This window comes from Oryctolagus cuniculus, chromosome 11, assembly GCF_964237555.1.
Source record: "Oryctolagus cuniculus chromosome 11, mOryCun1.1, whole genome shotgun sequence".
Classification (NCBI taxonomy): domain Eukaryota; kingdom Metazoa; phylum Chordata; class Mammalia; order Lagomorpha; family Leporidae; genus Oryctolagus; species Oryctolagus cuniculus.
In genome coordinates, this window is record NC_091442.1 from 104,522,896 (window position 1) to 104,550,870 (window position 27,975).

Consider the following 27,975-nt stretch of genomic DNA (forward strand, 5'->3'; position numbering starts at 1 on the left):
CTAAAGGCATTCGGATCTGGCTGAAAAGCCCATGAGAGTATTTCAGGCATGGAAAGCCAAGACACTCTGGCAAAAGATCTCTGTGAGTGAGATCTCAGTGGAAAGAACAGGTCTTCAAAGAAGGAGGTACCTTTCTCTGAAGGGAGGAGAGAACCTCCACTTTGACTATGACCTTGTCTAAACAAGATAAGAATCGGAGAACTCAGAGGGCTTCCATAGCCTTGGAAACTCATGACTGGTGCATAGGGAGATTACTGATGCCATAGACAGGAGTGTCAATTGGTAAAGTCAACAACAGGAGTCACTGTGCACTTACTCCTCATGTAGGATCTCTGTCCTTAATGTGCTGTGCATTGAGATTTAATGCTATAACGAGTACTCAAACAATATATTTCACTTTGTGTTTCTATGGGGGTGCAAACTGTTGAAATCTTTACTTAATGCATACTAAACTGATCCTCTGTAAAAAAAAAAAAAAAAAAAAAAAAAAAAAAAGAAATTATCAACTCCCAACTTGACTCTCACTGGGATTAAACATGACAATAGGTCTGATCTGATTTCATCATCATTTTAAAAAAAAATCATCTATTATTTTTCACTTTATGTTTCTGTGTGGGAGCAAACTGTTGAAATCCTTACTTAATGTATACTAAGCTGATCTTCTGTATATTAAGATAATTGAAAATGAATCTTGATGTGAATGGAAGGGGAGAGGGAGTGGGAAAGGGGAGGGTTGTGGGTGGGAGGGACGGTATTGGGGGGAAGCCATTGTAATCCATAAATCGTACTTTGGAAATTTATATTCATTAAATAAAAGTTAAAAAATTTTTTTTAAAATTAAAAAATGTAGAATATCCTAAAGAAAATACAGAATTTATTCTCAATCCCTCTATTTAGAGATAATACTTACTGACATTTATTTCTAATTATGTGATTAGGGAAAAGTATTCATTCATTCAACAAACATCTGTTGAGAACCTGCTATAGGCCAGGTACTTTTCAAGGTGTTGGTAACACAGCCAAGAGCAAAACAAATAGAAAACTTTGCCTTCATGAGGCTTACAATCTAGTGGATAATATATAATTACCCAGGAAAATAAATATACAAAATTAGAAACTAAATCAGGCTATGATGCTTATAATGCTTATTATGCTATTGCTTCCCCAATCCCTTCTTCCCCTTTTGATCATGATGGGAACATTCTCAATTTTTTTTTTAAGTAGGTCTATCCTTATAGCCATTTATTGCTGAGCCAACACATAGGCCTTGCTAGAGCAAAAGAAAAAATAAATAAATGCTTAGGTTGTATCTCTAAGACGTTTAGGCTGGGACATGATTTTCTTAGGGGATCAGTGACTGCTCACAGAGGCCCTATACTGTGAACCCTGGAACATTCAGTTCAAGAGCGAGACAACCCAAGCCCAGGACTCAGTGTTCACATCTCAGATGTTACAGCGTCTCCAGGAATCACCATTTCAGCCTGTGAGTCTGAAACATTTCATGAGCCTTTACAAAGAAAATTTTCGGAAGTCTTCAGTACTCATGTTTGTTCACCTCTTCTATTCCTGCAAGACCCACCTGGCAAATTTTCCTGCCTCTTTGGAGGTTCTGATGAAAACGACTCAAACCTAAATCCTGAAAGAAGCATCTCTGTCAAAGGAGTGAAGAGGAGGAAGGCTCATATTGTGATGGGGCTGTAGCCTCTGGACCAAGAACAAGGACGGTTCTTCCTCTCATATGCACCAGTCCGTGACCATCATGGCCCTACCCCTCTCACACAGGATCCCTCTCATTCTTCCTCTCTCCATGGTCCCACATCCTTTGCTTCTGGGGTCTGCAAAAAGGAAGAAAAGGGGACTGTAATCCTCAAAATATCAAAGGCCAGGTTCTCATCAGACTTGAGAATAGACCAAAAAATATAGAAAAAGTGATCATCATCACCAGTCATCAAGAACCATAAAGCAAAACCACAATAAAACATCATCTCACACCTGCTAGGATGGTTTTCATCAAAAAGTCAAATGGTAACAGTCAGCAGGGATGTAGAGGGAAATGAACTGTTGTACACTGTTAGTGAGACTGTAAATTGATATAGTCATTATGGAAAACAGTACGGAAGGTTTTCAAAAAACTAGAGATAGAACTACCATATGATCTAGCAATCTCATTTCTGGGTATTTATCTAAAAGAATTGAAATTAGCATGTTGAACTGATATCTGCACTCCCATATTTACTGCAGCATTGTTTGCAATAGACAAGATATCAAAACAAAGTATCAATTACTGAATGGATAAAGAAAATGCAGTGTGTATACAGAACTGGATATTATTCCATCTAAAAAACAAGGGAAACTTGCCATCTGCAACAACATGGATGAACCTAGAAAACACTATGCCAAGTAAAATAAGCCAGACTGAAAGACACAGACTGCATGATATCATCATATGTGGAACTTAAAGACATTGAATTATGTAAGGATGGTTGCCAGGGGTTTGGGGTGGGGGAAAATGGAGAGATTTGTTCAAAGGTCATAAACATTCAATTACAATAAGTTCAGGAGATCTTTTTTTTTTTTTTTTTTTTTTTTTTTTTTTTTTGACAGGCAGAGTGGACAGTGAGAGAGAGAGACAGAGAGAAAGGTCTTCCTTTGCCATTGGTTCACCCTCCAATGGCCGCCGCGGCCGGCGCACTGCGCTGATCTGAAGCCAGGAGCCAGGTGCTTCTCCTGGTCTCCCATGGGGTGCAGGGCCCAAGCACTTGGGCCATCCTCCACTGCACTCCCGGGCCACAGCAGAGAGCTGTCCTGGAAGAGGGGCAACCGGGACAGAATCTGGCGCCCTGACCGGGACTAGAACCCGGTGTGCTGGCGCCGCAGGTGGAGGATTAGCCTAGTGAGCCGAGGCGCCGGCAGGAGATCTAATATAAAGCATGATAGCTGTAGTTAGAAATCTAAGACAGTAAAGTAGCTATATAAGGTGATAAACTTATTATGATAATCACTGGCATTTAACTTAGTGGTTAAGACATGAATTTGGAGGCCAGTGTCCCACAGTTGAGTGCCTGCATTAGACTCCGGTTTCCAGTTAAAGGCAGACCCTGGGAGGCAGCAGTGATGGCTCGAGTGATTGGATCCCTACCACACACGTGAAAGTCCTGAATTGAGTTCTGGCTCCTGGCTTCAGCCCTGGCCCATCCCCAGCCCAGCCGAGACTCTTAGAGGCATTTGAATCAGTGGGTTGGCGCTTTCTCTGTCTGTGCCATCTATCTGTCTCTCTCTGCCCATCAAATAAATTTTTAAAATTTAAATTACTGGAAAAAGCATATTACATTAGACACCTTAACTATGTATAATACTTGTCAATTATACATCAGTAAAGCTGAAGGAGGAAAAAAGGCCAAATCCATGACTGACTGAATATAATTGCTGGGTAGGCAGAAAGGCAAATCATGAGAAGGGATGCATTTCTGCTGTTGCTACAGGGGAACAAGGAACACATTGTTTCCTCTACACCCTTTCCAACACTCACAGCCAAACAACATCCACCAGATGCTGGAGCCAGGACAGAGCGTAGAAATGAGGAAGCATTCCACACAGTGACTAGCACCACAGAGCTCTCAGCCTGCAGGAGAGCAGGCCACATGGGTCTCTGTGTTGAGATCTCAGTGCTGTCAATTTGGTGATGACTGTGTTGTAGGCTGGGGGCTCCCAGCTAGGCTTATTGCAGATTCTTCCCTCCACAAGTGAAATGCTTGAAAGGTGGCAACATAAAGATGTGCAGGAGAGCAGGATTTATTTAGAGCAAAACAGAAGTGCAAGCTCAAGAACCAAGTCATGCACAAATAAGCAGCCAAAGCGGAAAGGCCCCCAAACAAAGAAAAACTCTCCAAGAAAAAACAGGCGACAGTGAAAAAGCCTTCAAAAAAAAAAAAAAAAAAAACAGCCCCAGATTTAAAACAACAAATAAAAGGCTTTGTCAATAAGGTTAGGCCTTCCCTTTATACTCTCCAGTGGTATAGGGGGTGATGTCTAGGGTGGAGTTTGAGGAAGGGCTCAAGCACCACCCATGTCCATGCCCTTTGTAGGAAATATTGGAATTGTCATGACATCAGGTGCTTGAAGGGACTGGTCCTGTCCCCATGATAATTTTATTAAAATGACATTATAATGGCCTAAAAGTTATGGGCGTGGGGGAGGACACATCCTGCTGCCACGTGGGATATTTCTAGCTAGTCCTGATTGTAAGTTGGCAACACTGTGGAACTTTCAATGTCCCCTCTTCTGAAAGGGGCAGGGGCTTGTTGGTGCTTGGGAGATAGGATTGCACGGTTCACAGGAAGGGAAGGGAGTTTGGATGGGACGTAGAAGGGGACTTGTCACATGGGCCAGGCCAGGCTGTCATATGAGCTGGCTGCAGCTGTCCTGTGACTGGTTGGCTATGGCTGTGGAAACGTGAATCCATAGAGCTGTCAATCACTGACCCTTGTAGGTCGGTGAGGAGCTGTCAACAGTGGTTTGGCTGAGGCTGTCACGTACCAACCCCCACGGTTATGTGGTTCGGCAAGGAGCTGTCCAACGGCAGTTGGCTGGAGCTTTGGACCCCAGCTCCACCCCTACCTCTACCTACCTGTATTCCTTACCACAACATCCCTGCTTCCATTAATTGTTTTCCTTTCCACATTCTTTATTATGTCAATCATGCTAGAAGTTCACTTGCTTTGCTAACAGCCCTATACAAAATGCAGCCATTAGCAATGAAGGGCTTTGCTACCAGGTGAAGACAGTATTTTGTAGTATAAGAATGTGGACCAGCTCTAATAGAAACATAATGAAAGGCAAAATTAATTGAAAATTTTCTGATAGCCACATTAGAAAAGAAAGGAAATAGATAAGCTAATTTTAATAATATCTTATTTATTTCATCTTGTATATTCAAAATGTTAACATTTCAACATGCAATCACTAGAAAAAATGAGGTTTTTATATATTTCATAATAGCCTTCAAAATTTAGTGAGCATTTTACACTTGTGACACATCTCAACTCTGACCATATTTTAAATGTTCAACAGCTGTATGGGCTAGGGGACACCACATCGGACAGGGCAAGTAGGAGCTCCAAAGCCAGAGCTCAAAGAATGTAATCTTGGGAAAAATCACACAATCTCTCTGTGCCCCTGTTTCCTCATCTATAAACCAGGAGAAATGATAGTACCTACTTTCTGTAGAATTGTTACGGGGATTAAATGAGCTCTTAGAACATTACCTGGCACTGATTTGGTACTTAGTAAACCTTAGTTGTTACCATTAATGGATATAAATTCAGTTATATCCTTGTAATAATCAACACAATCTCTCATTAAAGTCCTACTGTGGGCTTTTTAATAAGGACAGTATCATGGTTTGTATGTAGTTTGAGGGTTCCCCTGAAGGTTTATGTGTTAGAAGTGTGGTTCCCAATGTGGTGATATTTGGAGGTGGTAAAACCTTTAAGAGGTGATACTGAGGGCAAAGCAATTAGGTCATTGGGAGTGCTCCCCTTGGAGGGGATGAATGGTGGTCTCTCAGAATGAGTTAATTTCCATGAGACTGGCCCCTCCCACTCTTTGACTTCCTGTCTTACCATGTGATCACTCTCACACGTGCTTCCAACACTGTTTTGCTATGAGACATGGAGCCCTTGCTACAGTCAAGTAGAAGAAGGCATCATGCTCCTGAATGTCAAATACTGTGAAGTTATAAAACTTCTTTATAACACACCCAGCCTCGGGTATTTTGTTAGAGCAACAGAAAACAGACTAATGCAGACTGTATGTCCTGATATTCTGAAATGATGAAAGTCATATGCCATTTCAGAATTCCTACCTTAAACTCTAGACATTTCGTCTAGAGCTTGAGATGCCTGTGTCCCACATTGGACTACCTACGTTTAATATCTGGTTCTGGCTCCTGGCTCCAGGTTCCTGCCAACGCAGACCTTGAGAAGCAGTGGTGAAAACTCAAATAATTGGATTCCTGACATTCATGTGGAAGATCTGGGTAGAGTTTCCAGCTCCTGATTTTGGCCTTGCCCAAATCTCACCCACCTCCAACCATCATAGACATCTGAGGAGTTAACTGATAGGTACTCTCTGTCTGTCTCTGTCTCTGCTTCTAAAGTAAATAGAGAAAAACTTAACCTTCTCTTTTTTTGCTCATCTAAAACTCGATACTTTCTGTTGATTTTCTTCCTCTGTCTTAAAAAATAAATTCCCACTGCAGCTTGTTAGGGAGAGTTTAAATTCAAGCTGTGTTTCACAGACCTGGGTAACCTGTGACTGGACAAACTTTACACCATGAAGTCTGCATGAATTTTCCAATAAGCTATATCATATTTTATATAGGATATAAAATTAGGTTCCCAACTATAAAATTTTCCCAGCTTACTTTTTGGACATCTCTTAATTAAGAGATCGACACCATACATCACTAGGGTAAGAAGATAAGCACTTATATTCTCAAAAATATGCTTTATAGCCATGAATCCATATTGATGTCACAGGATATATTTGAAGCACTAAGGACTCTGATGTACAAAATGCTACCTGGGGCACTAACATTTTGAATAAACCGTGAAGCAATTCTCTTTTTTTAAAGATTATTTATTTGAAAGTCAGTTACTGAAAAAGAGGGAGAGACAAAATGAGAGAGGTTTCCCATTCACTGGTTCACTCCCCAAGTGGCTGAATGGCCAGGGCTGGGCCAGGACAAAGCCAGGAGCCAGGAGCTTCATCTGGGTCTCCCGTGTGGGTGTAGGGGCCCTAGCACTTGGGCCGTCATCTACTGCTTTCCCAGGCCATAGCAGAGAGCTGGACTGGAAGCAGAGCAGCCGGGACTCAATCTGGCGCCTATATGGGATGCCGGCACTGTAGGCAGCTGTGACCTGCTACATCACAGCGCCGGCCCCCAGCACAGATTCTTGATGGCTGTTTAGGAATTTATGTTTACATGAAGAGCTTTGGAAAGCTGTCATTGCGTCTTCAAAACTTGGGTGTGCTTTTCTTTGCTGGGTCAAACCTTACTGTGGTTATTTATAATAGTGATAAACAAAAATGTCAGTACATCAAAAGACAGAGAACAAGCAAAGGACTTCACGGGCTTGTAGCTTTTATTCCCTATCAGATGCAACCTGAAACAAATGTCATGCTGACTCCTGCCTCTGATCGTCCCTTTCACTGCTCTTCTCCATTTTTTTCAAATAATCTGGGACGTCTGTTTTGGGGTTTTTCTCTTGGTATTTGGGAGAACAGACAATAGAGGAGTTTGAGCTCCTCTTCAGAAGCAACCAACACTTCCAGAAAAGGAAGTGAAGCTCTTAAATGTTTTAAACCAGATCAGTGAGTCTCAATTCTGGTAGGAGACAAAGAGGAAAGATGTGGACAGATTTGCTTATGGAAAGACAACTGAGGGGCAGGCACTGTGGTGTAGCGGGTAAAGCTGCCACCTGCAGTGCCGGCATCCCATATGGGCGCCCGTTCAAGTACTGGCTGCTCCACTTCTGATCCAGCTCTCTGCTGTGGCCTGGGAAAGTAGAAGAAGACGGCCCAAGTCCTTGAGCCCCTGCATCCGTGTGGGAGACCCAGAAGAAGCTCCTGGATCTTGGCTTCGAATCAGCACAGCTCTGGCCAGTGCAGCCAGTTGAGGAGTGAACCAGCAGAGGGAGGACCTCTCTCTCTCTCTCTCGCTCTCTCTTCTCTGCCTCTCCTTCTCTCTCTGTGTAACTCTTTCAAATAAATAAATAAATCTTTTTTTTTTTAAAGGCAATTAGATAGAATGTGAAACAAGCGTTTTATGGGATTAAGAGAAGATGCGGGGAGACAAGGATACTACTACTATAGTTCAAGCAAGAGGAGATATTACATATGAAGATAAGCAAGCAGATGTAATGATAGAAAGTAAGACCAACTGGGCTTGGTGATAGATTGGATATAGAAGGTAAGGGAGAGAGATGACAGGAGTTTAAGTTGTATAACTGATTGAACTTTTCTCAAGACAAAGCACAGACAGGATAACATCTGAGGGAAAAGACTATGCATTCAGTTTTCAGCTTGTGAAATTTAATATATCCAAGCAAAGATGTGGTTTAAGCTGTGGACGGTAAGGTCTTGGACCAGAGACAAACATTCCCCACTAATAAATGCAGGGAATAATAATTTCTCTTTTTTATTTTTATTAATATAAAGGTAACACATTTCATATAGTTCATAGATAACAGCTCTCAGAAGATAACTGTATTTCCCTCTCACCTTCACTTCTTCATTTCTCCTTCCTTCTTTGCTTTTTAAAAATTTTTGTGATAGCATACTTTTAATTTACTTTATAATCATAGGCTTAAAGCACCACTAACCATAATGTTCACCAAATAAAATGTTGAAATAAATAAAAATAATAAAATAAAAGAACACAACTCCACAGAAATATAGACAAGGGCTAGAGACATTAATCAAATCGCAAAATGTCAGCTTTAATAATTTCTCTTTAGCTTTTGGACCACATAGACTATCTAGTCCTAACCTCGAAGGTCTTGCTTAAAATAACAACATGGATGCATCTCATTGGCTCATGCTCTTTCTAAATAGGACCAAGATGATATCAGACAGCCAAATCTAACCAAGGTCGAGATTCTACCATGTGTCAGGCATGAGGGTTACTGAGGGGAGGCAGGCTTTGTCCTTGAAGAAATCACAGCTGAGGGGCAGACTGTTCAGCCTCCAATTATCGGAGCCTGTTTTTTGTCTGTTTCATGGGCTTCATATTGTAATTCTTAGCCAATTCTTTGCTTTTTCCAGGAATGATGGAAAAAAGTACGTGGGAGGTCTGGATTCAGTTCCTGGATCCCAGCTTCAATAGCAAGTGGGGGCTGTTGTGGCCATTTGGTGAGTGAACCAGAGGATAAGGGTGCTCTCTCTTTCACTTTTCCCATTTCAAATAAATAAGTAAGTTCTTAATTGCCTTTTTCTTTTCAGAGGAGAGATCATAAACACTTTGAAAGCAGAGACTGTGCCATTTTCAATACTGTGCCCTTTAGGTCCAGTCCAGCACAGTGCTTTGCCCATGATGTTTATTCAATGGGTGTTTCCGTGATCGAAGGGCATGCTTCCATCTTCCTCTTAGAATAAAGGTTTTTCCTATAAACATTAATCTGTTAGTTCTAGGTGAACATGGACAATGAGCCATGCAATGCGTTCCGCTCCTAGAAACCTCACTAGAAAGACAGGAAACAGTTAAATAGACAGAAACAGGGACAAAGACAGTGGGCGATAAGACTTCAGCAGCAGCACTTTGGAAGTTCGTACATTGGTCATCACTCACTGACTTTAGCAGATCTGAGAAAACAGAAACTCGTGCCAGAAGTGGGGAAAGCCAAGAAGAGTTACACAATAGTATCAGTTAACTAAGAAGTGAGAGGAGAAAATAAGGCTGGAAACTGAAAGATCGTTTTTAAAACTTCTTTAAAAAAAAAGAGTTTGATTCCTAATGCCTAAAATGTTCCTTGCCCATAATAGGCACTCCTAACTATTTGTTAAGTGGTGAAGAGACAAATGAAATTCAGTAACATAAACATCTTGCATATCTAAAAACATTCCCTACCCTGCTCTTGCACTGAATTGGTAATTTGGCTATTATATCAGTTATTTATTGCTGCATGAAAAACCACTTCAGAAATTAGCAATTTAAAGTAGTAACTGTTTGTTTAGTGCACATTTCTTTCTCTTTTAGATTTATTTTATTTATTTGGAAGGCAGAGGTACAGAGAAAGGGAGACACAGAGAGAAAGAAATTTTCCCATCTGCTGGTTCACTCTCCAAATGACTGCAATGGCTGGGGTGGGCCAGACCAAAACCAGGAGACAGGAACTCCATCAGATCTACCACATGGATGGCAGAGGTCCAAGCAGTTGGGCCATCTTCCATTGCTTCCCCAGGTGCATTAGAAGGAGCTGGATTGGAAGTGGAGCAGCTGGGGCTGGAACCAGTGCTATGATATGGGATCACAGCATTGCAGGTGGCACATTAACCTGCTGCACCACGATGTCAGTCCCTAATGCACATTTGTATGGGATGCCAGTTGGGGATGTTCTCATCTGGGTTCACTAGTGACTCTGAGGTCATCTCTAGTCAGTATGATGGCTTTGCCTTTGGAGGTTAGCTGATTGTAGGCTGGGTGAAAAGGGAGACTGGGTCATAAGTCTCTCACTGTCCACCACACTGGCCCAGGCTACTTCACTTGGTGGTGGCAGGTTCAGAGAGCAGAAAGAAAAGAAACTCTATGTCTCTTTAGCCCTTGACTTAGAACTTATACAACACCCATTTTGCACATTCTGTTGATGAAAACAAGTCACAAAGCCAAGTCCAGACACAAAGGAGCAGAGCAGGATGAGGGGAGATGCTCCACCTCTGAATTTGTTTTCCCAAGCTAACACATGTAGGCATAGAACTGTTGTCTGGAATCAATTTTTTTTTCATAATTTTGAAGATGTTGTTTCCTTTTGACTTTATTTCCTAACTTCTATTTTTATTGCTGAAAACTCTGAAACCATTCTGATTTTTGATAGCTTATATATAATCTGGTTTTGTTTTTGTTTTTACTATCTCTGAAAGCTTTGGGGCTCTTCTTTAAACCCAACTGATATTGAAATTTTATAAGTCTTTTATAATATTTATTCTTTTATTTGATAGGAAAAGAAAGTGTGGGTGGAAGGGTAGAGAGAGATCTTCTATTCATTGGTTCACTCCCCAAATGCCTGCAACAGCTAGAGCTGGGCTAGGGCAGAAGCCAGGATCTAGGAATGAACAAGAACCCAATTACTGGAGCCATCAATACTGCCTCCCAGGATCTGTATTAGTGTGTAGCTGGAGATAGGAGCCAGAGCTGAGTGTTGAACCCAGGCACTCCAATATGGGACACAAACGTCTTAACCACCAGGCCAAAGCCCTGCTCCAATGGGTCCAGTGAGGTTTGATGTATGCTCAAGTACTTCAAGATGGAAAGTGTTCTTGAAATGTAGATTTTATGCTTTTCTTTCTTTCATTTTCTCTTTGTTGTTGTTGTTTTCTGCTACAACTCTAGTTACTCAGGTATTGGAACTTCTATACAGGCCTTCTAATTTTCCTTTCTTTTCTTTCCTATTTTCCATCTCTTTCCTTTTACCATATTTTCTGGAAGATTTCCTAAAATTTGTCATCAAGTATCAATGAAAAGCAATCATAGGGAGATCCTTGAAAATTATTGCACATCTGACTGGTGATTGATGCTCTTTTAAAAAAAATTTTTTTTTAATTTATTTGATAGGTAGAGTTATAGACAGTGAGAGAGAGAGAGACAGAGAGACAGAGAGAAAGGTCTTCCTTCTGTTGGTTCACTCCCCAAGTGGCCGCAATGGCCATAGCTACATGGATCCGAAGCAAGGAGCCAGGTACTTCCTCCTGGTCTCCCATGCGGGTACAGGAGCCCAAACACCTGGGGCCATCCTCCACTGTTCTCCTGGGCCACAGCAGAGAGCGGGACTGGAAGAGGAGCAACTGGGACTAGAACCCAGTGCCCGTATGGGATGCCAGCACCGCAGGCAGAGGATTAACCAAGTGAGCCACGGCCCCGGCCCCGATTGATGCTCTTTAACGTCTGTCAATTACAAACTCTCCTGATACAATGAAGGCCCATGGTTTTTTTCTACTGCTGCACAGTTTGTTAAAGTTCAGCTGTTCCACGAGTCTAAGCAGTGCCATGGGTGCTACTGGAAAATCTTATGTTTAGGGAGTAAAGATTCTAACATAGACTCAGAAAATGGGAGGGAGGTGTAAAGGGAAAATAGATGAAACAGAGGTGGGAATCTGGTCCATGGATCAAAATACTCTGAGGCAAAAATAACAGAAACTCTACTCAAATCAGCTTGAGTGAAACAAGGAAAATTAATTTGCTCACATAATTGAAGAATTCACTTTTATTGGCCCATTTTTGGTTGCTATAACATTTTTGGTTGTTGTACCCAACAGCTAGGCACTTTATAAAGAAAAGAGATTTATTTAGCTCATAGTTTTGGAGGCTGGAAGACCAACATTGTGTGACTTCATGTGTTCGACCCCCAGTGAGGAGGGCCTTTGGCTTGTCACAACAGGGCAGGGAAGTGGCAAGGGAAGCGCCACATGTGGAAGACACGCCTTGGCCAGGAAATGGAGATCAGAGAGGAGCTAGTCATGCTACTTTTTTGATAACAACAGACTATGGAGGGAGCTTACCAGGGTCCTGTGAGAACCACATCAACATTCCTAAGGGCAGTGCCTCTGGTTACCTACTTACCATACTCTAGGCTATAGCTTTCAAGGATCCACCACCTGCCAACATTTCCTCACTGGGTACCAGGCTTCTAGCACCTGAACTCTTGAGGGCTGAGCCACATCCAAGCCGTTTATTTATTTAACAGCATTTATTATCAACGCTTTTGAATGATTATTATATACAGAAATGATTCTAAAACCTTTGCATCCAGTAACTGATTTATGTCTTATAATATTTTTCCTTAATGACATTTGAAGATAGTTTATAGGCATGGAGTTCTTCTCTGGGAGGCTCAAAGAGAAGAAAAATATTTTCCAGGCCATGTTTTAGACGTTTGATATACATTAGTGAACAAAAAAGACCATGATCCCTGCTCTTGTTGGAGTTTATGGCAGAAACTGATGACAAACAACAACCATATTCAAAATGAAATTGCTGACAATCTTAAAAGGTGATGATGGTATGGAAAAGAGAAAGACAAGATTGTAGTAAGGGGGACTGGTGGTGCAAGGTGGGGGCCAGGTCATATTAAATAGGATTATTGGGATAAAGCCTGATTAAGCAAGGGACATTTGCAAAAAGACTGGAAGGAAGTGAAGGTACATTAGGTCTACGCAAAATGAAAATAGGTTCTCAAATTCATTATCACTAAGACATTGTCTTTCTCTCTCATTGTCTGAGCTCTACTTCTTCCTATGATGGTTTTATTCACAGGCAGTTTCTCCTGTGGGGGCTCAAATGTTCTTAGTAATCCAAGGATCATGTTCTACTAGTTTAGCAATTCTGATAGAGACATAGAGCCCCTGTCCCAATAATTCCAGTAAATTTTACAAGTTTAAGTCTCAATGGCTGACTTGGATCACGTGACCACCCCATCATCCTATTACCAATTGCAGTGACCAGAACTTGGAAGGCTTTTTTTTTTGGGGGGGGGGGGGACTAGCTTTGGCTTCATATATCTGAAGTTCGAGGTAGGAGAGAGGTAGACAACCAGAGGGACTGAAGTTAGAGGCTAGGTGGTCCCTGAAGAATAACAAGGTTGCCAGAAGAAAGAGGAATACATACTGAGCTGACAAAACAGAAGAGAAACCCCAAGGATTTCCATCAGGGGCTCTGTGGGAAAAGGCAGCAACAGTACTCCAGTCGCCTCAGGTGCTCCTTGTGCTGGTGGTCTCCATATGAGTGGGTTATTGCTTCTGGGTTACATTCCCTCCATAGCAGTTCAAGCAAAGCTATTTGCAACTCACATTAACTTGCAAGTATCCCAGGGTAATGCCTCTTTGAAAAAGTTTCCCTTTGCTGATAGTTTTTGCACTGGGACAAGTTGAGCAAGAGTGACTATTCCTCTTTTCCAGAGTACTTTTTCGGTATCAGAGGCAGTTAGCTTCACGTGATTTGAAGGAACCTTACTCATTTGCTTTTATTTTACTTTCACTCTTGAGTTTCCTGAGTCCATGTAGTGCGTTGACTGTTGACGCCTCTCCAACAGCCACTCTCCATCTCTGTTTAAGGTCTGAGATGGGAATCTGAAGATGGGGTTATTGCCTCTGCATATTTTGGCTCATTTTCCCCTTAATTATGTCGGAAGCTTGATTTATATCCCAGTGGAGGAAAAAAAGAGACATTAGTTTTATCTAAAATTTCAAGGTTTATGAACTTAAAAAGGAAGGCTAAGCAAACCAACGCAGAAAATGAGTTTGAAGAAAGTGGCTTTATGGCTTAAGAGTAAATGTTGCTGCTGTGGCTTCTATGTGAGACTCTAAGACCAGCAATGTTTGATTGTGCCATACTCCGTACTTTTGGAAGGAGACACTGAATCAGTATTCAGCCATGCACAGGGTAGCCTACACCCTCACGTGGAGAAGAATTCCCATCATAAGCATCAACAATGCCAGGTGAAAAGTCTCCTTAAATTGAGTATGATTTGGCAAAGCTGGCCCTGTGCTTTGAGTTGACTTTTTGCAAGATGTATATATCTTTTTAAAAGCATCTTACAGATTTCCCTTTCATTTAAAGACCTATCATTTAAGCTTTCAGCATTTTCAGCTCATTAACAAATATTTTTTGGAGTTGGCATGGTGGCGTAGCAGGTAAAGCCACCACCTGCAACACTGGCATCCCATGTAGGTGCCAGGTTGTGTACTGGCTGCTCCACTTTTGATCCAGCTCTCTGCTGATAGCCTGAGAAAAGCAGCAGAAGATGGCCCAAGTGCTTGAGCCTCTGCAATCCATGTGGGAAGCTCTTGGCTCCTGGTTTTGGCTTGACCCAGCCCTGGCTCTTGCTGCCATCTGGGAAGTGAACCAGCAGATGGGAGATCTCTGTCTCTCCCTCTCTCTCTGTAACTCTTTCAAATGAATAAATAAATCTTTTTAAAAATATATTTTTAAAGGTACCTTTGCAAAATTCTACAATGAAGAGTTCTGAAAAGGTCATTAGTGTTTAGAATAGTGTCTATATACCGTTATTGTTCAAAAAGAGTTAGTGATGATGTCACTGTTAATGTCAGCACAATTCTACGAGAGCTAAATGGTTGAGAGGAGATATTCCTGGCCCAGTGTTCTCTTGCAAGGCTATTAGAAGGAGAGAGCAAGTTGGTATTTGGAATTTTCCTGTCTTCCAATGAATGAATGTGTTACAATGTCTTTTCTGTACCCACAAAAGACTCAAAGACCCTAAACTCTGCCCTTGAGATTTCCTTGGCTGCACAGTCACAAGACAGAGATTCCCGGAGATCTAACTATTTGCCATTTAAACCTATGAGTCCCAAAGATAACGCCCTCCATCCTTTCAAGGAACCCAAAGCAGATAGGATTTGTTATCCACCCTGCACCCTAATACCAAGAAGACAAACCAAAGCAGAGATGGTGCTGCCATTATAGCGTGAGTGACATGGTTGACATGCAAAGCGCAATTTCACAAAATAGATCAGCCTTTTATTTAAAGGCCATGCGACTTCTAAGGTGATCCATTTGCACAGCAACCCCTACCCCTGCCCCACACCCTGGGTATGATTTATGTATGGCTGAAACACACCAGCTAATTCTCTTGAGCCTGACTCTCTCTCTAGTGTGCCATTTGAGGATGGTTTATGGGCACAGAGCTCATCTCTGGAATGCTGAAAGAGCTAAATATTTGCCCAGTGGGCACTACACCAAAGTAGGACCCAGCCTTTTCACTTTGATGGTTGATTCAAGGTAGGATTTTATAAATCTATCTGCCATATGCTTAACCATCGAGACAGACTTCTTGGCTTCAGGAAGGCAAGTTAATCCACAAATTCCCTTTACCTAATCGGAATTAATTTTCCATTCCCACCACAGATTCCTAATTCCAAGGCTAATCCTTTCATGTTACTCCTCTAAGTTATCTATGCTAGAAAAGGTTCAAAGAGCTTCAGATAAAATTAAATTCGAAATAAAAGATTATCTCAACTGAATTGGCAGAGGTCCATTCCTCTCAGCAGCTGGTGCTGTATCTTCGTATGTGGAGAAAAGTATTCTGTAGAAATGTCCGTCCTACAAATCTGAGGGCAGGGCATATGGTAGATTTAACCAATCAGGGATATTTTTCATGCCATCTCAAAGTAACTCACAGATGCCTGACAGCTGCAGCTGTCTGGGCCCCTTGCGATGGCATTGCTCTATGACTCAGAGAACTGTTTATGCCAGAGAATGCTGCCACTGCAATCCTACCCCAGAGATGCCCCAGGAGAAAAGTATTTAGAGCAATGAGTGGGAAAGGAAGGTCCCTGGGCAGATTTAGTCAAACCCAGACACACATATAAGTGTAATCAATAGGATGTGGAGAAGGGGAAAACGTGTGGATTTTGCCATCAGACCCACTCTAAGCTTAGACAACTCTAAGCTCTGGCTGCTTTCTGCTCAGTCAGTCATTTATCTTTTCATCCAATAATTATGGTGGATATACCGTGTGCCTAAGACTGTGCTATGTACTAGGGATATAATGATAAGCAAGACCAGCTACCTCATTTGTGGGACCAGAGCAAAAGGAAAATGCAGGGCCATTTGTATGAAAATTAAGAATTTCCAGACTGTGAGAACAGAGCATTAAACCAAGCGAGTGGCCCTTTTGAGTGTAGGGCCTGGGTAACTGCTCTCCACGTCCATGCACCCAGCCCTACTGACAATCCTTGGGTGAGAAGACTTCATCCTCATGGAGCTAGATTTCTTGGGAGAATTCCATTAATCACATTAATTAAGCTAAAATTATGACTACAATAGGGCTGTGAGGGGGAAGGAGCAAGCACTATGAATACCTGTGAGAAGATGGTTTGATTAGTGAAGCAGATCAGGAAAGGCTTCTCTGAGCAGTGGAAGCATAGGATGAGATTTGAAGGATGAACAGGAGTTGATTGGCAACGAGGAGGTGATCTTTGAGGAACTGCATCATTTCAAAGCCCAGGGACAGGGATGAGCCTGCAAGGGAGAAACAGGAGAAAATGTTCACACAGGAGGAAAACCACAAGAGAGTTAGGTCACAGCATCCAAAGGAGGTGACAGCTCAGAAAGCATAGAAGATCCACTCGGTTGACCCTGGCAAGTGGTCTCCTATGTCCACACAGAAATATTTCCCCAAAGGTTTAGTGGGACTCCTGGCACACAGGTCACACATGTTCTTTTGTCATATTTGTTTCTACCTGAAAACTGGCTCATCCTTTCCCACCACGTGATCCAATTCTCAATCTTGGTGCCTACTTCAGAGAGGGAATTCCATTGAGGCACACAGAAGTCGAGTTGAATGGACTCCTTCTAGGAGTGAAATGATCTTCAAGGGACTGACCTGTGAACACCGTTCCTCCTCCCCACTTCCTACACTATCTTTCTGCTCTCATCCACGGCACATCCTCCAGCCTTTTCTTTCAGTTCTAGCGAGTAACACAGTTTTTCCCGCCCTTAAATCACCTTAATTCACCCTCTCTAACCAAAGTAGATGCTCTGTATTTCTCTTTTATCTCATCATAAAGATATGTAAGTAAATAGTAAATATCCAATGTCATTAGTATAGTTAGGCACCTACTTAATAATGAAGGCGCCTCATTTTACTCCCACAAGGCTAGTGCTGTGTCTGTGCTCCTGCTGTGTGTCAGTCACCAGACAAATTAAGTTACTAAATTAATGAACATGGAGACATGTTGCCCACAAAGCTAAGAAGCCTGACCACTTTCCAGGCAGTCTTGACTCAGAAAGAAAGTGTTTGTGAAGATTACTTAAGCCACCATTTGCAATAATTTCTGTAGATGCCTCTCAAATCCATAGATGTCTCATCACCATAACAACACACATAGCGACAGGAGGGTTTTCTGAAGCTTTGATACCATCTCTTCATCAATATAATGTGGGGTGTGTGTGTGTGTGTGTGTGCGTGTGCACATGTGCACGGAGCGGGGGGTAAGGAATCCTTACAATTCATCAAACAAAACATGGTGTCAAGATCAGTGCTGTGCTCCTAGATCTCCTGTGATTTAAACTGGACACATGAGTGTCACTGGATCCCTGACGAGAGATGGGGATGGACTAGAACTTGGAGAGGGAATGTAAACACCAGGGATTCATCATGAAAACTGTGGCTGTTAAAGTGCTCAGCTTAGAGAAATTCATGTCAGATTCCTAACAAGGAATTGGAAAAGGAGCAGATTCTGGATTTTTCTGCCCCCTCAGTTCAGGTCAATACTGTTTGAACATTAAGCTTCTTTATGATTAATGTTGATGCTCTTCAACAAATATAGAAGTGGAGAAAATGGGTGTCTCCATTGGTGCTCAGAAGTTCACAAAGGACCAGGATAAACACAGGTGCTCAGTGGTATCCTCAAGGAAGAGCTGAGAAGGAGTGGGGAGTGAGACTGGAAAGGCAAATGAGCCATAAAGGGTATGTTCCCAGAGACAATCGTATTGGGGAAATCTGGGAAACCATATAAAACACACCTCAAAATTATCTCCCTCCCTTGGAGAGGAGGAAGACAAGGCATTCATTTCCCCTCGGCCTTCCACCTGCCCTGTCTCTCAAGGATTAAGGAAAGGCTGTTAGGTGCAGGGTCCCTAAAGCTCTGGAGGCACACCCTGGGTTGGTCAGGACACAGGGAACATGGGTGGGGCACACATTGGGCCTGCTATAGAGCAAGAGAAAAACAGAGCACAGGACAAGAAGAGAAGATAGGGGCAAGTGCGCTCTCTCCCTCCTTTCTCTCTCTCTCTCTCTCTCTGTGTGTGTGTGTGTGTAGAGTGATGTGATCATCTATTAACTAAAAATTTAAATAATAAATGGAAACACATCACAGTCAACTCCCCTTATCCATCTCTTTTCTCCTGACATAAATACTCTTATATTTACAAATTTAGGAAAACTGCTGTTTCTCTTACACAGATTTCCAAATAAACACATTATAAAGCATTTATAAATACAAGTGGATTTATAGGGGAGAAAAAATCCTTAAAAAAACTAGTAGACATAAAAAACAAAGGAAAAGATGATCAGTGTCATTGGTAATCAGGGGAATACATACCAAAATAATTAGATCCTATTTGGGGGAAAATATCTGGGGAAATACTGAAAAAGTTAGTAACATAAATGCTGACAAGGATATGGGGAAATCACATTACCCTACAATGCTTTTAGGAATTTGAACTACCATGAGAAAGGAATGTACCTGTATGTTTTCTTTCCAAAGTCTCTCTTGAATAAATAAACGTACAAGGATATTTAACAGAGCATTATTTGGAAAAAAAATACTCAGAGAAACCTTAATGTACTTGTACTATTAAAATAATGAACTGGTGTTCCATATATTGTCATTGAACAATAGTAATGATATAGTGAGGGAAATAAACAAGTTACACTCTAATGTGCATAGTCCAATCTGCTTGAATTCTTTTTAAAAGGAAAAGGAAAAACCTCACAAATATACAAACTTGTTTGTATGAAATTGAGAAAGGTGTGGAAGGAAGGATACACTTGAGCTGTTCTTTTTTGGGGGTTGGGATTTGTTTATCTGAAAGGCAGAGTTACAGAAAGAGAGAGGGAAGAAGAGACAGAGGGAGAGAGAGAGAGAGAGAGAATCTTCCCTCCACTGTGTCACTCCCCAAATGGCCAAAACAACCAGGGCTGGGCCAGGTTGAAGCCAGGATCCAGGAACTCCATCTGGGTCTCCTAGGTGGTGGCAGGGACCCAAGTACTTGGGCCATTTCCTGTTGCTTTCCCAGGCGCATTACCAGGGAGCTAGATTGGAAGTAGAATAGCTGGGACTGGAGCCAGTGCTCTCATGGGATGCCAGCATTGTATGCGGCAGCTTACCCCCAGCAGCACAACGCTGGCCCCCACTTTAATTGTTACCATGAGTTACCTTGAAGTTGGAGGAAGGGTGCCTGGTGAAATTTGTGATAGAGGAGGTACTACAGACAAGAACTTCACTTTTTCATTGTACTATCTGACTTGTGGCAAAATGCAGGTATTTTAAGATTTGAAAATCATATCTGTATGACTATTATTACTTTAAAATTTATAGGATGAATTATTGAATGGATATGTGAAGAATTCTATAAGATACTGTTAAGTAATACAAGTGCTTGATCTTAATTATGTAAATTATTTATACAATATTTAAATCAAAAAGATCATAAAATTTTGTAACTACTAGTAGCTGGTGTTTTAATTATTTGCCTCTTTAATTTTATCAATATTTTGCTCCAAAATTTTCCAACTGTAGCTAACCATTAAAAAGAATGAACTTTTAGCCAGCGCCGCGGCTCACTAGGCTAATCTTCCACCTGCGGCACCGGTACTCTGGGTTCTAGTCCCGGTTGGGGCACCAGTTCTGTCCCGGTTGCTCCTCTTCCAGTCCAGCCTCTGCTGTGGCCCAGAAAGGCAGTGGAGGATGGCCCAGGTCCTTGGGCCCTACACCTGCATGGGAGACCAGGAGGAAGCGCCTGGCTCCTGGCTTCAGATTGGCGCAGCGCGCCAGCTGTAGCAGCCATTTGGGGGATGAACCAACAGAAGGAAGACCTTTCTCTCTGTCTCTCTCTCTCACTGTCTAACTCTGCCTGTCAAAAAAAAAAAAAAAAGGATGAACTTTTGTCATTCAGAAGATCTGGAGGTCATTATGTTAAGTGAAATAAGCCAAGCATGGAAAGACAAGTGCCACATGATTTCACTCATGTGTGGAGTCTAAAAAAAGGTGACTATGTAGAAATTAAAAATACAGTGGTGGTTATCTGAGGCTGGGGAGGTGGTGGGGGGAGGGGAGGGAAGGATAGGTTAAGGTTGATAGAGTACTAAGTTATAGCTAGATAGGAGTAGGAAGTTCTAGGAATCTGTTGCACAATAGGTAGACTGCAGATAATGTCCAAGTACTCTGTATTTCTCTGTTAAAAAAAAATAGGATTTTGAATATTATCACCATTCTCCAAGAGACAGATATAGTTACCCTGATAGGACATTACACAATGTATACATGCATCAGAACATCACATGATATCCTATAAATATGCACAATTTTTAGGTATCTGTTATAATTTTTTTTATTTATTTGAGAGTTACAGACAGAGAGAGGGAAGAGAAAGAGATAGGTCTTCCATCTGTTGGTGCACTCCCCAAATGACTGCAACAGCTGGAGCTGGGCCGATTTTGAAGCCAAGAGCCAGGAGCTTCTTCTGAGTCTCTGATGTGGGTACAGGAGACCAAGCACTTGAGCCGTCTTCCGCTGCCTTTCCCAGGCCATCAGCAGGGAGCTGGATAGAAGGTGGAGCAACTGGGACTTGAACCGGCATGCCAGCGCTAGGCAGAGCCTTAATCTACTATGCTACAGAGTCAGCCCATTATACATTTTTTTAAAAACAAAGTATTTAGGGGCCGGTGCTGTGTCACAGCAGGTTAACGCCCTGGCCTGAAGCGCCAGCATCCCATATGGACGCTGGTTCAAGACCCGGCTGTTCCACTTCCAATCCAGTTCTCTGCTATGGCCTGGGAAAGCAGTAGAAGATGGCCCAAGTCCTTTGGGATCCTGCACCCACATGGGAGACCCAGAAGAAGCTCCTGGCTCTTGGCTTTGGATTGACGCAGCTCCTACTGTTGCAGCCAATTAGAACCATTGGACGGAAGACCTCTCTCTCTCTCTCTCTCTCTCTCTCTCTCTCTCTTTCTCTGCCTCTCCTCTCTCTGTGTAACTGACTTTCAGATAAATAAATAAATCTTTAAAAAATGTATTTAAAATTAAAGTTAACTAATTATATAATTAAGTAAGAACTTAATTATGTATACTATATTGAAAGCAAATCCAAGAAACAAAATTGTTTAAAATGTACTCTTTGACAATAAAAAGTAATGTTTTGTGGTGTGCTTGACACAAGCATTTATTCTGGCTGAACTCACACTCCCTACACACACATCTCCCAGAATATCCCCACTGTCCCCTGCTGCTTGCTGAGCTTATGGCTGGCAATTGCGATCTTACCCAAAGACAGAGTCTCTGAAGATGTCTTGCCAGAAGGACCAAAGCCCAGGCTGGCCGAGGCATTTGGAGCCGAGTCACTCAGTTATCAGAGGGAAAGGAGCACACAGATACTGTGAACCTAAGTGGGGGAACAACGTAAGCCTGCGAGAAGAAGGAGGAAGAGACAGGGAGGAGAAAGATGAAGAGGAAGAGGAAGAGAAGTTGTCCACCCACGTCCTTAACAGAGCCGGCGAGGGCCCTCAGAATCTGGCTCAGCTTCCTTGTTAGTCTCCATACTTAGCACCACCCAGGGCCCTACCACACAACTTGCTCCAGCCACTGCAGCCCTCTTGCCAGTCCCTGAATAAAGTATGACGTGCGTGCCTCCATGCCCTGACCTGGGCTGTGTTCTCTGTCGGGAATGTCCTTCACACCCTCCAGGATCCTCTGGAAAACTTTCCTGATCATTCTTTTCTTCATCTTACTACAGAAGGAGAGTATTTCATTGAGGAGGGCAGAGTCCTCATGACCCACTCACTTCTTATGAGGTCCCACTTCCAACACTGCATCATTGTGGACGAAGTTTCAAACACAAGACCTTTTGATGATACAATCAAACCATTGCACATCCTGTACTGGAATTATACGGCTCTATAGTGCTATGCACCCAACTAGACTATCATCACTATTTTTGTTTCTCTCTTATCCTGAACAGTTACTAGTATGACACCTGAAAACCTCTTGGTTGGCCAGAATTGCAAAATACAGGGAAAATAAATACACAGAAAGAGAATTGTTTATTTAGTGACACCCAAGGACAGTGGATTCCAGCACCTCATTAGTATACAATCAAGTCTAAAACAAAATTAAATTAAAGGCCAGCACCGCGGCTCAATAGGCTAATCCTTCACCTGAGGCGCTGGCACACTGGGTTCTAGTCCTGGCCTGGGAGTGCAGTGGAGGATGGCCCAAGTGCTTGGGCCCTGCACCCTCATGGGAGACCAGGGGAAGCACCTGGCTCCTGGCTTTGGATCAGCATGGTGCGCCAACTGCAGCGACCATTGGGGGTGAACCAAGGGCAAAGGAAGATCTTTCTCTCTGTCTCTCTCTCTCTCACTGTCCACTCTGCCTGTCAAAATAAATAAATAAATAAAAGAATAAAATAAAATAAATTTAAATAATTAAATTTAAGTCTAAGTCATCATCCAGAGGGCTCTAGATACAAGAAGAACAAAAAGAACTATGATAATTTCACCTAATTTTGGGCCGGCGCTGCGGCTCACTAGGCTAATCCTCCACCTTGCGGCGCTGGCACACCGGGTTCTAGTCCTGGTCGGGGCTCCGGATTCTGTCATGGTTGCCCCTCTTCCAGGCCAGCTCTCTGCTGTGGCCCGGGAGTGCAGTGGAGGATGGCCCAAGTGCTTGGGCCCTGCACCCCATGGGAGACCAGGATAAGTACCTGGCTCCTGCCATCGGCTCAGCACGGTGCACTGGCCACAGCACACTGGCCGTGGCGGCCATTGGAGGGTGAACCAACAGCAAAGGAAGACCTTTCTCTCTGTCTCTCACTGTCCACTCTGCCTGTCCAAAAAAAAAAAAAAATCAGATTTAGAAGTATGACTCAGAATGAACTTTGGGGAAAATGCTTAACCTTCTGACCCTTGTTTCTTCATCTGAAAAATGAGTATGATAATGTACCCTCATCAAAGGTTTATTGTGAGGATTAAATAAAGTTTATTCCCTTTAACATGAAAACCTGATCTAGTAACTCCTAAGGAAAGGGAATATAAAAACCTGTCTTGAGCCCACACTATTTTTCGACCACCTCCCAGTTCTCCATGTCTTCACACGTGACAATTTCTTGAGTCACTGGCAGTTGATGTCTCCAGTCCCTCACCTCAGAGAACTCTGGTTTGGTTTCCTCTCCTCTCCACTGGGACTCACCAAGGTCGCCAGGTGACTTCCATCCTGCCAAACTCAGTCATTTTACTTGTGTCGTCTTCTCCTGACAGCATTCTGTACCCTCGACCTTCCTTCCTTTAAATTCTTTCTTCTCTGGGGCTGGAGCTATGGTGCAGCAGATTGAAGCCCCTACCCCACCCCCCACCCCCACCTGCAACACTGGCATTCCATAGGGGCACCGGTTTGAGTCCTGGCTGCTTCACTTCCAATCCAGTTCACTGCTAATGTGCTTGGAAAAGCACAGTGACTCTAATGTACTTGGAAAAGCAGTGGGGAATGGCCCAAGTCCTTGGTCCCATGCACCCATGTGGGAGACCTAGAAGAAGCTCCTCGCTTCAGATAAGCTCGGCTCTGGCCATTGCAGCCAGTTGGGTAATGAACCAGCTGATGAAAAATCTTTATCTCTGTGTCACCCTCTCTCTGTAACTCTGTCCTTCAAATAAATAAAATAAGTCTTTAAGAAAAATTTTTTTCTTCTCTTCCAAGTAAAAGGTGGGAGTAGACAAGCCTCTATTCTTCATCTCTGTAATTAGCTTGTTCTCCTTTGGTCTTCTAAATTTGGAGAGTCTAAGAATTTGCTCCTGGGTTCACCCTCTTCTGTAGCAGCATAATCTCCTATGACATCTCTTCTGAACCATAGTTTGAGTGACACATCAATGACTTCCAAATCAGTTTCTCCAGCACTGGACTCTTCTCTGAATGAACTCTAGATCCACATATCTACCACCTACTTACCATCTCCATTTGGATGTCAGTAACAGGCATCTCAAATAGCATGGCAAAACCAGAACTTTTTTCTTCCAGATCTCCCATCTTCTGTCCCCATCTCAATCGGTGACAACAGCACACACCAAGAAGCTCCAGCTAAAAATGTACGAGATGGTTTTGCTTTTTCTTTTTTCCTTAATCTCCCTCCATTACTTCCTCAGTTAACTCTAACCCCCAAAGCACATCCCCAGTCTGTACACATTTCTTACTGCCAGCACCATTCAGGCCATTTAGACGGACATAAATCCTCTTCGTTTGTCTTCACTGTTCTGCTGCTACCCGCTCCTCAAATCCAGGCTCCTCACTGCCACCTGAAATTTCTGAAAAACAAAATCATTCTGCTTTCCCAATAAATGTGAGCTAAATCTCCACAGACTAGCGGCCGACACAGCAAGCATTAACTGTCATAGTTCTAGAGACTGGGAAGTCTGAGACCAAGGTGCTCAGCTGATCCGTGTCTGGTGAGGGCCCCACTTCTTGGTTTGCAGATGGTTGTCTTACTGTGTTCTAACATGACAGACCGTGGAGGGGGAGCAAGTTCTCAAGCTGCTTCTTCTTCTTCTTCTTCTTTTTTTTTTTTTTTTTGTATGTATAAAGATTTATTTATTTATTTGAAAGACAGAGTTACAGAGAGGCAGAGGCAGAGAGAGAGAGAGGTCTTCCACAACAGCCAAGAGCTTCTTCAGGGTCTCCCACATGGGTGCAGGGGCCCAAGGATTTGGATCATCTTCTACTGATTTCCCGGGCCATAGCAATAGAGCTGGATTGGAAGTGGAGTAGCCAGGACTAGAACCGGCGTCCATATGGGATGCTGGCGCTTCAGGCCAGGGCTTTAACTCACTGTGCCACAGCACAAGCCTCAAGAATCCTTTCTCTTTAGGTCTTTGAGAGGAGGGAGAATTCCCTGGCAGGCCGGGAAGGAAAGGAAAGCTGTGGATATTTCCACATGGCACTTTTTTTCACCCATCACATATTTGGCAACCTCTAGGAAAAAATGTGTCTGAGTCAAATATAAGAGGAGATACCAAGTGAGGAGTGGAAATACGCACGAAGAGAGTGAACAACAGGTGTGTTTGCTAGGGTGATTAGAAGGAAGGGATGACTCACCAACCTGACTGTAACTTAAAATAACATCTCTACTTAATATCTTGACATATCTATTGTATGCTACAAGTCTGGGAGAATTTGCAGAGTTGCTAAATGAGTCGTTTCACAAGTACAAGGTGATTTGATATCTTTGGAGAATATGTTACTGCTTAAATTTTCAAGTGCCATGTGTGAAAGTGAATTATTGAAGAATCAATCATCAGACTTATACACAACACTGGATTTTGTTCAAAGCATATGAACAAACTTGTTGTTAGGAGTTGGAGGTAAGATGGAAGACCAAAACAAACAAAACAAAACAAATAGAAAAGATGGAAGATCCAGCGTGTTAACTGACTTATATTTTCTCCTAGGTCTAGAATATAGACTGGAAACCAAATAACCTAAAGTCAAATCTCATCTCCATCACTTTGATCTTGGGCAAAATATGTGAATTTTTATTCTTGAGTTTCTTCATCTGTAAAATGAGGATAATAATAGTAAGGAACACATAAAATTATTGTACTTGATAAACAGTAACCAGTACTATTATTACATTAGCCTTGAGATGGAGAGTTGAGAATGGTTTCCTTCTCCTATTAAACCTTTTGGCGACATAGAACTTGAGCATTATAATTAAATATGAATCAGATGAAAGAGAGAAGCAAAGGATCTGGGATTAATTTTCATGTAACTGAGTCATTACTAGCTCACATTAAATAATCACAATAAATTATATGCAAAGAGAGCACTGCAGATCTTTGGCCAGGTTTTCATGAAACCATTAGCACTTCATGTATTAAAAGTTAAAACCTGACCCATGAGTAAGGCAGTTTGAGCCTATTTTTATAACTGCTCTGGAAGTCGGCTGCTGAGATGAAAGATCCTTATTCATTTGGATCTTAGTCAAGTTCAGGCAAATAGAAAGAAAGAGAGAAAGACTTCAGTTAACTGGTGCCAAGCTAAGATGGGATCAATGTCCTAATCTGCAACAAGATGTGTTCCAGAACAGATACTGAATAATATTGAACTTGTGGCAATGTTGCTATTGTCCAGTTAAGTCTGGGTGGTTTGTCTGTTCTTTTTTTTTTTTTTCAAGATTTATTTATTTATTTGAAGGGCAGAAATACAGAGAGAGAAGGAGAGAAAGAGAGAGAGCTTTTCCATCCACTGGCTTACTCCCCAACTGGCTGCAACGACTGAGGTTAGGTCAGGCTGAAGCCAGGAGCCAAGAGCTTCTTCCAGGTCTCCCACGTAGGTGCTGGAGCCCAGGGACTTGGGCCACCTTCTGCTGCTTTCCCAGATGCATTAACACGGAACTGGAACAGAAGTGGAGCAGCCAGGACTCGAACCAGCATCTGTATGGGATATAGGTGCTGCAGGTCATGGATTAACTTGCTGCGCCACAATGCCGGCCCCTGTCCTTTTTTTAAAAGTGTTTCCCTCTTTATTATCATTTAAAATTTTTTCTTCTGTATGTGTCATAGGAAAGGCTTGAAGGCTTGACTATTCCTGCATTGCTTATCTGCAAGGTACACTAGCTTTGGGCATGTGTTCTTGGTAATGCTATTTTTCCTTTTTGAAATTCAACTCCCACAAGTATCCAGAGCACAACTACGAGAACAGAGTTGGCTAAAACCAAGTGTAACTGCAGTTATTAAGATTTTCTTACTGTATCAGTCACCAGCTAAACCAGACGCCTACTCTGTGTGTGTTATCAGTCCTGTCAAATGTTCCCTTAGGTGGACCATTATAAACACTATGGAAAAATGGGGCCAAGCACGGGTTTGGAATACTGAACTTTGCAAAGCCAAAAGAATGGAAAGACCCTCATTCACTAGCCTTTTGGTTGGGGTTTCACAGTTGCGTCAGATTCTGGGCACTTGAAACACTTTATACCAATCTGCAATAGGATAAGGCAAGGAGAGGTTCTTTGTTCAGGGTTCAAGTGCTCTCGTGACTGTCCCAAAATAACTTCCAGTGTAATACAGTAGGGCTGCACGTAGCTAAACCCACAAGACTTTGACCTGTCATCGTTGTCATCCTGATCATTCTCTCCTGTCTTCTGAGGCAAGCCAGGCACTTGAATAAAATTTTCCGTCAACACTTGGAGTTGCATAAACCCCTTATTTTTGTTTTTCCAAATCCACTGGGAGTCTCCCTGTCAGTTATAGAGAAAAGTACATAAGCTGGACTTACCAAGTACTTCTCTTCCAGATAAGTTTTCCAAGTGGCTTAAACTCTTCACTTGGATTCGTAACAGCTCAAGCCAATCTTCCCAGTTGGTTTTCTTTCAACCAAGGATCTTATTTTTGTAGTTTATCAGATTTCATAATAATCATATTATTTTCAACCAGGCTTTTACACAAAAGGCCACGTGTGCTGCTGTTCAGTGAGTATTTG

At 42.4% G+C, this 27,975-nt stretch overlaps 1 long non-coding RNA gene across 1 annotated transcript; it reads right to left on the reverse strand.

Annotated features, from left to right (window-relative positions):
• Window positions 1–857: 857 nt before the first annotated feature.
• On the reverse strand, window positions 858–27,975 carry LOC127491062 (uncharacterized). Its single transcript, XR_007919549.2, has 3 exons — window positions 27,772–27,975; window positions 16,591–16,750; window positions 858–1,835 (listed from the first exon to the last, which is right to left on the reverse strand). It is a non-coding gene; the product is annotated as an uncharacterized lncRNA (long non-coding RNA).